This window comes from Elaeis guineensis, chromosome 11, assembly GCF_000442705.2.
Source record: "Elaeis guineensis isolate ETL-2024a chromosome 11, EG11, whole genome shotgun sequence".
Classification (NCBI taxonomy): Eukaryota; Viridiplantae; Streptophyta; class Magnoliopsida; order Arecales; family Arecaceae; genus Elaeis; species Elaeis guineensis.
The window spans coordinates 101765847-101778491 of record NC_026003.2 but is presented as its reverse complement, the minus strand read 5'-3'; positions in this window follow the sequence as shown (position 1 = coordinate 101778491).

The following is a 12645-nucleotide window of genomic DNA, read 5'->3' as shown; positions in this document are numbered from 1 at the left end:
TATTGGAGTGCTTGTAAATTTCTTCTTTATGCCATCTCATCTATCCGACAATACTCTTAGATAAGTAGAGCCTCTAAAACCTAGGAGTGAGAGAAAGATATTGAAAAATCTTGTATAGTATGTCTTTCTAATTCCTACTCTCTTGTCTCGGCTTAAATTGACTTTCACCATATGCATTATATAAGCTCATCAGTTGGTCTTTCTTATCGAAAAGCATGCAATCATTACGGCATGCATCTATTTTTTCGTATTCTATGCCTAACCCTTTCATCATTTTCTTTAAAGTATAAAAGCTCCTAGCAAGCTTGTCATCCTTTGATAGTATTTTCTTTATGATTACTACCATCTTATTATAACAATTGACCATCATATTAAACTTGACCTTTAAGTTCAATAACTTTAATGCAGCTGATAATACAGTGTGTATTTCATATCTCGACCATAGTGGTTCATCAGTATCTCTCAACATACGATAGAAATCATCGCTGTCAACTTTTGGATCGTCCTTATATCATAGTTAAATTCAAGAGCAGCTGCATCCATAACCATGTCTACCATTCTATTTGTGTTCCTATTCTGCTCACTTCTAACCCTTGCAACTATCTCCTATATCTTCTCATATAGGTACTAATGCTTGTAGTTAGGTATAAATCTACTGCTTTACAAATAGATAGTTATTGTATTCCTATCAAGTATTTCTCTATTGCCACATCTCTTATAAAGACAATAAGTCCGTCCTTGATGTAAGAGTACTGTATTCTGAAAAGCATAATCACATAAGTACTCTACACCCTCATATTCAGTAGAAATCGCACCGTCGACCACTCGATGATCCATCCAACTACGATCCATGACACACTATCTAAGGATTCTACATATACAAATACAAATCAATTGCTAAATAATTATTTTATCATTTCGAATGATTTAAATAATAAATACATCCTACTATCAACTTATAGATATAGAAGGTCTTATCTCATTTAGAAATTATATTAATTATATAGGTCAATTATGGTAATCAAATGATATGTGATAGAGGTTGAAAAAAATTTCGATAGTATTTTTTCATAGTTCTCCCTATACGGCTTAAGATATGTGAGGAGAACTAAAGAGAAATGCTATCCAAAATTTCTCTTGAATGCTTAACATACTATTTGATTACTGTAATGACCTATAGAATTAATTATATTTTTCAAACTATATATACTGAGCAATCAGTTGATCAATATACATAATTCTTCCATCCATATAAAAATATATAAATATATGGATACCGTAGAATATGTATATTAATCAAAAGATAGATCTATAATTTTATGCAATATAATATTTTTAAAATTTTTAAATTAGGAGGTTCCAAAGTACCGAGCAGTATTATAAACAGGGAGGGTTGGGGCATGCATCCTGCGTATGCGGACTTGGGGCACTAGACGACTAGGCTGCATGCCCTGCACATGCACTAGGGACTACTGTCCAAGATAGCCAGATCGCGAATCCTATGCCAATGGGCCAAGAGCTGGGATAGCTGTGAAGGCAGCCCCCTAGCACCCTAGCAGCGCATCCAAGCAAATCCCATCCCGAGGGTTTCAAAGTATTGAGAAGTATTGCAAATGGTGATGGCCGGGACGCACATCCTACACATGCAGGCTTCGACTACAGGACGACCAAGCCATGCGATCCGCGCACCAGGGAATGTCACCTAAGGTAGTCGAATCGCACATCCCATACCAATAGGTCAAGCTGGGGTATCCACGGAGGTGGCACCCCCAGCACTTCAATAGAGCATCCAGGCAAATCTAAACCCAGAGGCTCCAAAGTATCGAGCAGTATTGTAAATGAAGAAGGCCAAGACGCACGTCCCGTGTACATGGCCTTGGGGCACCGGATGATCGGGTCGCACCACAAATTAAATTCAAACATCATAAATTTAATAAACATCACATTTATGTTAAATAAACATCTATGTCAAGAATATTATATATTATCAATTACCAATTAAATAAACATCTATAAAGTTCCTTTACTTACCAACTAATTAAGCTTAATTAATGTAGCTTAATTACCAACAGCGACATGTGGCGATAGCTCCGTCGTCATCACCGCCGCCATCGCTATTACTCAAGAGGGGATGGGGAGAAGAGGAGAAACGGCAAAGAAGGACAGGGAGGGTGTGAAGATTTCGATGGTGTTTGGGGATAGGGGTTCCGGCAGTGAGGGGATGGTGGCACGGGGCAGTCGATGCATGGATGGGGATCTCGGTGGTGCAGGGACAGCGATGCATCGATGAGGGTTCCGATGGCATGGAAACGATGGCATGGGGATGTGGGATTTGGCGGCATGGGGACAGGGGTGTGGGGATGATGATTTTGGTAAAGGAACCGGCACGTGGGAGAAGAAGGGAGGAGGCAGGGGCATGGGGATGACAGATCCGGCATGGGAACAATGGTGCGAGGATGGGGGTGCGGGGATGGCGGATCCTAGCACGAGTTTTCGTGGTGTGATGGGAGTTTCAACAACATGACGGGAGAAGAAGAGGGGAGGTGGTGGAAAGTGATCAATCAGGAAGGGAGAGAGAATTTTTGGGCAATTGTTAGCGACAGCGACTAATTGCATTGCTAATGAGCACGACATTGTTGCCTATATATTTTTTATGGAGAAAAAATAAATAATTAAAATTTAAGATTTATAGCGATGGCTAATGTCGTTGCTAATAACAAAATATTCCATCACTAATAGTTCTCTAATCTTTAACGATGGATTTCTTGTCCGTCGTAATAATTTATCATTAAATATAATTATTATAGACTACTAATAAGCAGTCGCTAAAAACCATCATTAATAATGAATATTCTTATACTAAATATCTTATTTTATATTTTATTCATTAATTTTGTTTTATTCTTATTTTACTTTATTGTTGACATGCATTTATCTTTTTATTTTTATTATAGTTTTTCATATTTATAGATTTTTTATATTTTAATTTTATTAATTATTATTGTATTTTTATGATTTTATTTTAAATCTATATTTATTTAATATTATTTTTTATTTTTATATCTAGCTATGTCTGCTTTGTTATATCATCTGTTAATAGATCAATTCTTTTTTTCAATATATAATTCATTAATTTATTTTGATTATCATATCAATTACTTAATGTATTTAATTTATTTTATTATATTCTATTTAACTTAATTTTATTTTTTTCTTTTTGGTCACGGTTTAGTTAGGTATATTTGTATCTTATTTTTGATTTGTACACATTTTTTTATTGTATTGCTTTTTGGTTGTTTACTTACTATTTTACATTTTAGTTTTTTTAGAGTATATTTTTATGTTTTCATGTTTATGTATATTAATTTTATTTATTTGATTATGCTTTATATGTTTTGCAAATAATCCATTTTATCATTCTTTTATATATCTCCTTTTATTTTATATTATATATTTTTGGTTTGTTAATTAATTTATGTTCTTTAATCCTACTATAAAATTGATTTTAAAGTTACAATTTAATTTTATTATTTGTATGTCTATTTGATCAAGATAATATATAAAATAAACAAAATATATAATCAAATATAGTACTAATATCTTACTTCGATTAATATTATATGTAGTAAATATAGCTTGCTAGTTTAACCCGAAATATTATATTTTAGCAGGCTGTATGCGGTGCAGTGCTAAGCAAAGTCAATAAAGTCGGACCTGGCCCAAGGTTTAATAAGTCTCAATTCTAAGCCCACCCAAAACAACCTAGCATAATACCACGCGCCTTGTCACGATTAGGCTTGGTAGTTTCATACGGACTGTGAGAGCTGCATACCTACAAAAGTGGCCTTATGCATTTGGTAATGCAACGGCAAGAATTGCTGGCAAACCAAAATGGTAATAAAGCTAGTAGCTCGATTAACTTAAATAACCTGCAACTTTGAGGTTGTGAAATTGAACCAAGTTGATTCGTTATAAAAACAAGGACCAAAAAGGAAAAGGAAACATCGACAACGAGGACCAAAAGATCCAAAACCCCAGCGTAATGTCATTGCTTAGCTTTGTTACCTTCAGAATATACATCTCATTGATATTTTTTCCGGTGAATGATTGCTGCTTCTTTTTATTTTAATATTTTTTTATTGATGGATGATTTCTGGATGCTCTCAAGACAGGAAGCTTGAGTCTCAAATATCAACCCTTAACCAAAGCCCATTACAAAATTCTTCTCATTATTCATCAATTCACTGTTTATCAGTTCAATAAGAAATTTGTGTACCTCATCGATCCCTTTACTACTACAACTGCATAGATTGATCAATAGAGACAGATTTGTACATAATCTTCAATGGTTGTACATTTGATAAGAATTTATATGATTTATACATAATCTCAAATGGTTATACATTATTTTTGCAGTACAGAGAGCTTTATTAATCGATCAAATGATGAAAGCATTTTATGATTCATCTACTGAATGACTTAGAAGATTCTAAAAGAATATAATAATTGTTCTACCAAAAAAAGATAATAATTGAGTTGCTACAGAATATAAATAATATTACAACCTAGAATAGTATCGAAAGATCATTCTGATGCTAAATCTCAAGTTATGTGTTGTTTTGAGTGTTGTTTATGAATCCTCCATCTGATTGTCTTCTCAAGTATATGGGGAAACAATACATAACGATTATGTTTATTAAAGATTGATGGTTATTTCCAAAAAAACTATATCTCTTATGATGGTACTTATGCATGATGCTCGATCTCTATGCATAGCTTTCTTGAGAAAAAAAATTGTTATAAGTATCTCTCTACATATATGCATTTTATTAAATTTCAGAAATATGAATCATCTCTTGATAGTCGGTGAGAACATATTTTTAATCAATGACCAAGACATAATTAATCACGAGATCGTTTTATTGTTAATGAAATATTGTATGATTGATTGCCCCCTCATAAAATTGGGGTGTAATTATATATGTAGGGCTGAAAATAAATAGAATACTTGTCCGCTTTTATTTAGTGGATAGAAATATGGATGCAATACAAAATAAATCTAATGTATTGATATATCCATATTATTTTAAATGAATGTGGGTGCCCATATCATGAACAAATTGAAAATGATCAAATCAAACTAGTTTAGTCAAGATGGTGAAACTTTGTCAATCTGATATCCCTAGAAAACGTTACGTATTAAGTGTACAGAAATCAAATCCCGTCAAAAATAAATGTAAGAAAGGAGGAAACGGGGAAAAAATCAATGCTACAGATGGAGATAAATCATATAATCTAATAAACGTGTGCACGAACATGTTTTGCATGCTTCAACTTTAATACATTACAGAGTTCCTTTTCATGGAAATGGTCTAGCGGCATGTACCTAGATATGCCCATACTTCAGCCCTATAACACGGCAAAATTGTCTAATGAAGCCAGATTGGGACATCAACAATAAATAATAACCAAATAAAATATCTTCATAAATTTTGAAAAGAGAATACTTGTTACAATGACCAGCCAGCACAACTCAGAAGCACAATTTGATTCTTTTGATCACATTCCCTGTGAAATGCATCGTTACAACCTCGACCAAGGCTTTAACTTTTTTTAATCGGTGTATCTGATGAAAGCTAGTCACCCAAAAATGGGATTATGAGTAGGTAGGAAAAAGAACCAATACATTTTTGTCAACCATATGGCCTCACTTTGAATCAAATGCCTGATTCCTGACCTTTTCATCTCCAATACTAGCCAACCTTGAAAAGGGAAGAGCCTGTTCTCCTCCTCTATCACCTCATTGTAAGTTTATAAACAATGAAGGCACATATTGTGAATGACGCTCCAAATTATTGCATTTGAAACATAAAAGCAAGGGGAGAGAGAGAGAGAGAGAGAGTGAGTGAGAGTGGGGGGAGAGAAAGAGAGCATCTTTTAAAAAAACTAGCTTAGAAGATGAAGCATACAGCAGCCACTGCAGCCATTAAGGTGGTAGCTATGGAGGTTGCTCCAATGGTGAAGGCCCCACTTGCCTCTTCCTTGGAGGGAGAGGCTCCTGCTGATCCGGCATTACCAGTCGGTGCAAGTCCAGCCGCCGCTTTTGAAAACAAAGACTGGACATCAGACGACTTCATTCCAGTATACTGGACTATCATATCCTGAACTTGTTTAGGATCGGTATTTGGTGGGAGGCCGTTCGTTGCAATCTTGTCTATAATTTCTTCAATTTGTTTAGTATCATTGATTTCTGGGATGCTAGATGGATCCATTCCTGTAGCCTTGCTTATGAGCTCCTTAAACTCTTTAGGGTCAGCGCTTGGTGGAAGGCTAGGCAATAATTTCTTCAGCTCTGGTGGCATCGGAACGTGACCACCGGTCGGAGGAGTTGCAGTCGAAGAAGCTGGTGGAGGGGCACGGGCAGGTTGAGGCGCGGTCAGCGGAATTACTGGAGCAATATTGACATGGTCGGCCTTGGGCACTTGATCGCTGGCAGGTGGAGCCCCGGTCACTGGACTTGGAGGAGCATCTGCAGGGCCATCAGCTGGATGACGCTTGTGATGCCCACCCTTCTTCTTCTTATGGCCGCCCTTTTTGTGATGGCCACCCTTCTTGTGGTGGCCACCCTTCTTGTGGTGGCCTTTGCCCGGTGGATGATGGCCATTGGCAACCGGACCTGCCGGAGCAACGGCATTATCACCATTGGCCACCGGATTTGCTGAGGCCTCGCTAGAATGATCCCCAGGCGCTGGATTTGCAGAAGCGGTGGCATTGGCATTGGTGTCGGCATCATGTTTCTTGCTTGCTTCTCCATTGGCCTCGGCGAGTGTAGCCCCACCGAGGGCTGCGGCGATGACGGTGAGGAAGATAAGAGCAAGGGTGGGGTACGGGAGTGCCATGATTGAAGGATGCGCGGAAGGAGGCTTCAAAACAGCGATGCCTCCTACCGCAGACAGAATGTTGTTGAATTGAACGAGATTCAGATGGCATAGGAGGAAGACCAGGTACGTATATAGTAAAATAACCGTCCAATTCAAGGTGGAAGGTGGCGGACGGCTAATCCGTCTTGTTAAAAATAGAAAAGCAGTTACCGCCAATCTTTTGTTTTCCCATCTTTAGTCCCATACCACATACTTTGCAATTCACGTGGAATCGGCATCGCTGTGAACGGAATTGCCGGCGATAGGCAAACCACATCCACATCTTTAACAGGCAAAAAAGGATTAGCCCTTCCAAGAAGCGCTCTTTCTTATCTTGTCCCAGATTGTTTATTGATCAAACGAAACACGGCATTGCTCTTACAATAGAAAGCTTTTCTGGTTTTGATAAAAATAGATTTATTAAACCCACCAAGAGAAAAACACACGTGGGAATCAACAAATAAGCATCAAAAAGTTCAAAAGAAACATCTCACAACATCGTCCTAAGCATAGAGCACACCACATATGTTGCCATCTAATCTGCAGTACTCTCGAAGTGTTGGTTTTGTTTATCAATTTGATGAAATTTGGGAGAAGATTGAAGTAGAAATTGAGATGAAAAATTGGAGGATAATATAGATCTAGGATTCTCTTTTTTTTTTTTTTCTTTCCATATATGTCTATCTTTTTCTTCTTCTAACACATAAAATCTCTTATGTGTGTGAGGTTACCGCACTCTACAAAAGTTCGTACATCAATACATAAACCACCATGATAATATGAGCCCAACCATATATAAGTCCATACATGAATCCAACATACAACTAAACCAAAACATACATAACTTAAAAATTAACAAGAACAAACATTATATTTTAACACTCTTCTTCAATAGTTGTTCTTGAATGCTCATGAGATCTCTAAAGTAGTTCAATTTTTCTTTAGGTAATGCCTTGGTGAAGATGTCTGCCACTTGATCTTGAGTCCTCACATACTTCACTTCAATTTCTTTTTCTTCCATTCCTTCAAAAAAAAAATTCTTTTTCTTTTACTGCATCTCTTATGAAATGATACTTGATTTTGATATACTTAGTGCGACTACGGTAGATAGGATTTTTTGTTATAAAGATATAGATTTGTTATCACAAAGTAGTGTAATGGCTTCTTCTTGCTTCTCACCCACATCTTCGAGTATTTTTCTTAACCAAATTATTTGTTGTGTTGCCAAAGTAGTTGATATATATTCCACTTTCACAGATGATAATACCACAATGTCTTGCTTCTTTAATGCCCAAAATATGATATCGGATCCAAAAAAGAATGTATAGCCTGATGTGCTCTTCATATTATCAATGCTTCTAATCCAATCATTATCACAAAATTCAAATAATCTTACATTGTCATTTTTGCTTTTTTCATACATGATGCCACAATCTTTAGTGCCTTTAATTTATCTCAAGACTCTTTTTGCCACCCCAAAATGAAAGTTGCTTAGCTTTTGTATGAATCTAAAAAGTAAACTTGATGCAAACATTATATGCGACCTTATAGTTGTGAGATACAATAAGCTTCCAATAATGCTTCTATATAGTGGTGCATTGGCTTCACCACTTCCATCTTCTTTCATGAACTTTTCATTTACCATCAAAGATGTTGCCACAATATTGCAATTCTCCATTTTGAGCTTCTTTAGAATACTTTCTATATACTTTTTTTGACAAATAAAAATGCCATCTTCTCTTGGCTTGATTTCAATTTTCAAAAAATAATGGAGCAAATATATATTATTCATTCATATCTTCTCATCATATCACTTTAGAAAATCAAAATTATATTCTCATTATTATCGATAATAATTAAATCATCAATATAAAGAGAGATAATGAGAATGTCATTATATTGCTTCTTCACATAAAGTGTTGGTTCACTTGAATTTTTTTAGAAATTTTTTTTATTGAAATAGATATCAATTTGAGAGTACCATACTCGAGGTGCTTATTTCAACCCATATAATACTTTCTTCAACTTGTATACTCTACTTTCTTGACCTTTAATGATGAAGCTTTGAGGTTGTTCTACATAAATTTTATTCCTCCAATAGCCCATTCAAGAATGCCAACTTTACATCAAGTTGGTGTAGTTTCTAATTTTTGTGTGCTGCCATGGAAATAAAAGTTCTAATTAGATTATGTCGAGCAATCGATATAAAAGTTTCTAGATAATCAATCTCAGATAGTTGAGAGTATTCTTTTGCTACCAATCTTGCTTTGTGTCTTTAAATAGATCCATCTGGATTGTATTTTATCTTGAAGATCCACTTCAAGCCACTGACTTTCTTGTCATTTGATTTCTCCGCTAGCTCCCAAGTTGTGTTCTTCTCAATCACATTAATTTTTTCTTGCATTATCTTATTCCACACTTCTTCATGTATAGCTTCTTCATAAGTTTTGAGCTCAATCATGCAAAAAAATAGCATAAATGTCACTTAGGCTTCTCATTCTTATAAAAGTAAAATTTGAAAATAAGCTTGAGCTTGAAATTGGTGATGGACTTATACCTAAAGAAATTTGTGATGAATCTTCATCCTCATTTTTTTTATTTTGGGCATCATAAATTTTTTTGTTAAGAGTAACAATATTTTCTTCAACTTTCTTTTCTTCCAATCCCAAATAGCTTTCTCATTGAAAAAAATATCTTTTTGTATGATTACTTTGTTGTGCTTCAAGCTAAAAAGTTTATAGCTTTTTGATTTAGAACTATAGCCAACAAGCATGCATTTTTCACTTCATCAAGTTTGTGCCTCCTCTTCTTTGGAATATGGGTATAGCATACACATCCAAAAATTTTGAAATGCTTCATCGAAGAAGACCAAGCTTCAAATGGTATCTTATCTTAGAGAGCTTTTGTAGGACATCTATTCATCATATACACCTCCATGTATACGGCTTCTATTCGAAAGAAATTTGGAAGGTCTTTATCTTTGAGCATAGATCCAGCCATCTAAAAAATAGTATGGTTCTTTCTTTCAGCAATTCCATTTTATTTCAATATGTAACCAACAGTCAATTATCTTTGCAAACCAACATCTTCATAAAATTTTTTAAATTTATTTAAGTTGTATTCACCACCTCAATCGCTTTTAGCACTTTGATATAATGCTCACTTTATCTTTCCACAAGATTTATGAACTTCTTGAAGATGGTGAATGCCTCAAATTTGTATCTCATAAAGTACACCTATATCATTCTTTAGTAGTCATCAATAAAGATAATGATGTAGATGTTACCGGCATGAAAAGAAATTTTCATAGGTCCATATATGTGTTGGGAATAGTGTCCCAAAGCCAATCGTTAGCCTGTTAACGGTTGTGCTCTTTCTTATATTAGTATATGAATTATAAATAAATAAAAATTATTTTGATATTTTTTCATCATAAATTGTTTCATCTTCTAATGAACTTCTGTGCTGTGGTAAAGTCCTTAGGACTATTTAGACTTGACAAAGGAGGATTTGTCGTTTAGTCCTTAAACTTATTCGCGACCAAATGATACGTTGTTACCAAGGATGACAACGTTTATCAAGCATAGGTCATTGTGTGTCATATGGGTTGGTTGTCCTTTTAATCAAGGAGTGTGGAGACACTGGTATGGTATACAGATGAAATATAAGGGTACATCTGTACTGAACGTGATCGATTCCGGAGCTTTTTCTGCTGTCAAGATTTGCTCTGATGGGATATGGGTATAACTGTCCCTCCGACCTGAGACCGCCACGGTGACTTGCAAGCAACTCACTACACTTAGGCACTGGACTACCTGAATTTTTAATTCAATGACGGAAGGCTGCTGGGTGTAGTCAAGTACTTGACTTGTCAGTACATGTGTCAAGATGAGATTGACCACTCCAGTTCAGGAGTTGTGTACAGTCGTGTTTCAGTTTAGCAAAACCTTGGCCAAGGTAGTCCTAGTGAGGAGTCACAGGACTATTTGAGTTGAGCATAATTCGGATGATCTGATCAGAGTTGATAGTTTAACCCTGAGTCGTCCTAAACACAGGGTCAAAAGGGATGAATTATACAGTAACCATATTTGCATAGGTTCTGAATATTGCGATTGCGACTATTCGATCTATCTGGACGTCGGGTACCATTGCTAGATAGTCACTTCGATTAGTACAGGAATTGATTCCTGTGATACCGGCTTAGATTCGAACCTGTGAGGTCACACACATTAGAGGTTCCTATTTGATCTGATGGTTGGTGAAGAGTCCCACTGGACTGGGACTCTTTGACCAAGAGTCCTAATGCTCGGGGACTCTGAGTCCTACATGTCGGAGACTCTGAGTCCTACGTGTTTGGGACTCTGTGATTGAGAATCAGAATTCTCTGATCATGAGTTCCACACATTTTGGATATCGGGGTCAAGAGTCCCACTGGTTTGGGACTCTTCGATCAGGGTTTCATATTGATGGACTCTGATGCCCGATTGTCCATCGAATTAGGACTCAGTATTTATGAGAGGTTTAATTAGTAATTTGATCGCTAATTAACTCAATTTGATTGAGTAATTATTTTGGATCAAGTCCAATTGAATTGACCTAATCGCCGAGGTAGTTTGGTCCCTGATTTGATCAGGGGTTGGGCTTAGTCAATTCTTGATTTGATTAAGATTTTATTGAGCCTAATTAAGCCTAATTATGTTGGGTTTAATTTAGTCTAATTGTGCCTAACCTATTTTAATAAGGTTGGTTCAATTAGATTTGAAACCACCTTGACTTATCTCCCTGCGCCACCTCACCTCACCTGCGCCTATTTGAATTCACGAAAAACAAGTTCTCATAAATTTTCTTCCACGCAGAAGCCTTCCCACACCCTTCCTATGTGCGCCATTTGGGTGGATAAAGATTGGTTGGTTGGCCATTCAAATTCAAATGATGTTTGAATTTGAATGGGCAACTAACTCATGCGCCACCTTATCTATTTGTGCGCCCCTTGCTCTACACAAAAAAATATTTCTCGTGTAGACTCTCCACGCACAAAGAACCCACGCCCCTTCTCTTCTCACGCCTTGAGTGGATAAGGATATGTTGGTTGGCATTTAAATTCAAATTTGATTTGAATTCAAGTGAGCAACCACCTAGCTTTATCCTTTCACGCGGTGAAAATGCTGAAAAGATGTGTCTTGCACTGTTTTTAAAATGAGAGAGAAGGTGGGGCATGCGCAATCTGATCTTAGAGAGAAAGGGTGGTGTGAGAAAAGCCTTGCGCGTGAGAAAAGAAAAGAAAAGAAGAGAAAAGAAAAGAAACAGAAAGGGCGTAGGTTTTTCTGAGAGTATCCTAGGTTTCTGCTAAGAGTTCGGGAAGTGAGAAGGTAAGCTACGAGTGTCGTGAGCCCACCAAACTTTAAGGAGAGCTTTAGCAACCTCTCAAGTATCTCTGCTGATGATCCAGAGCATTCAAAAAATCGACAGACACCGATCGAAGGAGTTCGATCAGCATCGACTGTCAAAAGATTCTACGATGAACTAGCATTCGTGAGGAGCCGATCAGACCGGGAGCTTCGTGTGGATGATTCACAGAGGCCAGACATACTGTGTGGCTGCATTGTGATGATCAGATCTTTCTGACGGTGATCAGACTACAGCGATCGACTACCTGCACGAAGGTAATGTATTCTGAACACATAACAGTAAAATATTTACTGTAGAATTTAAAATTTTAAATTTA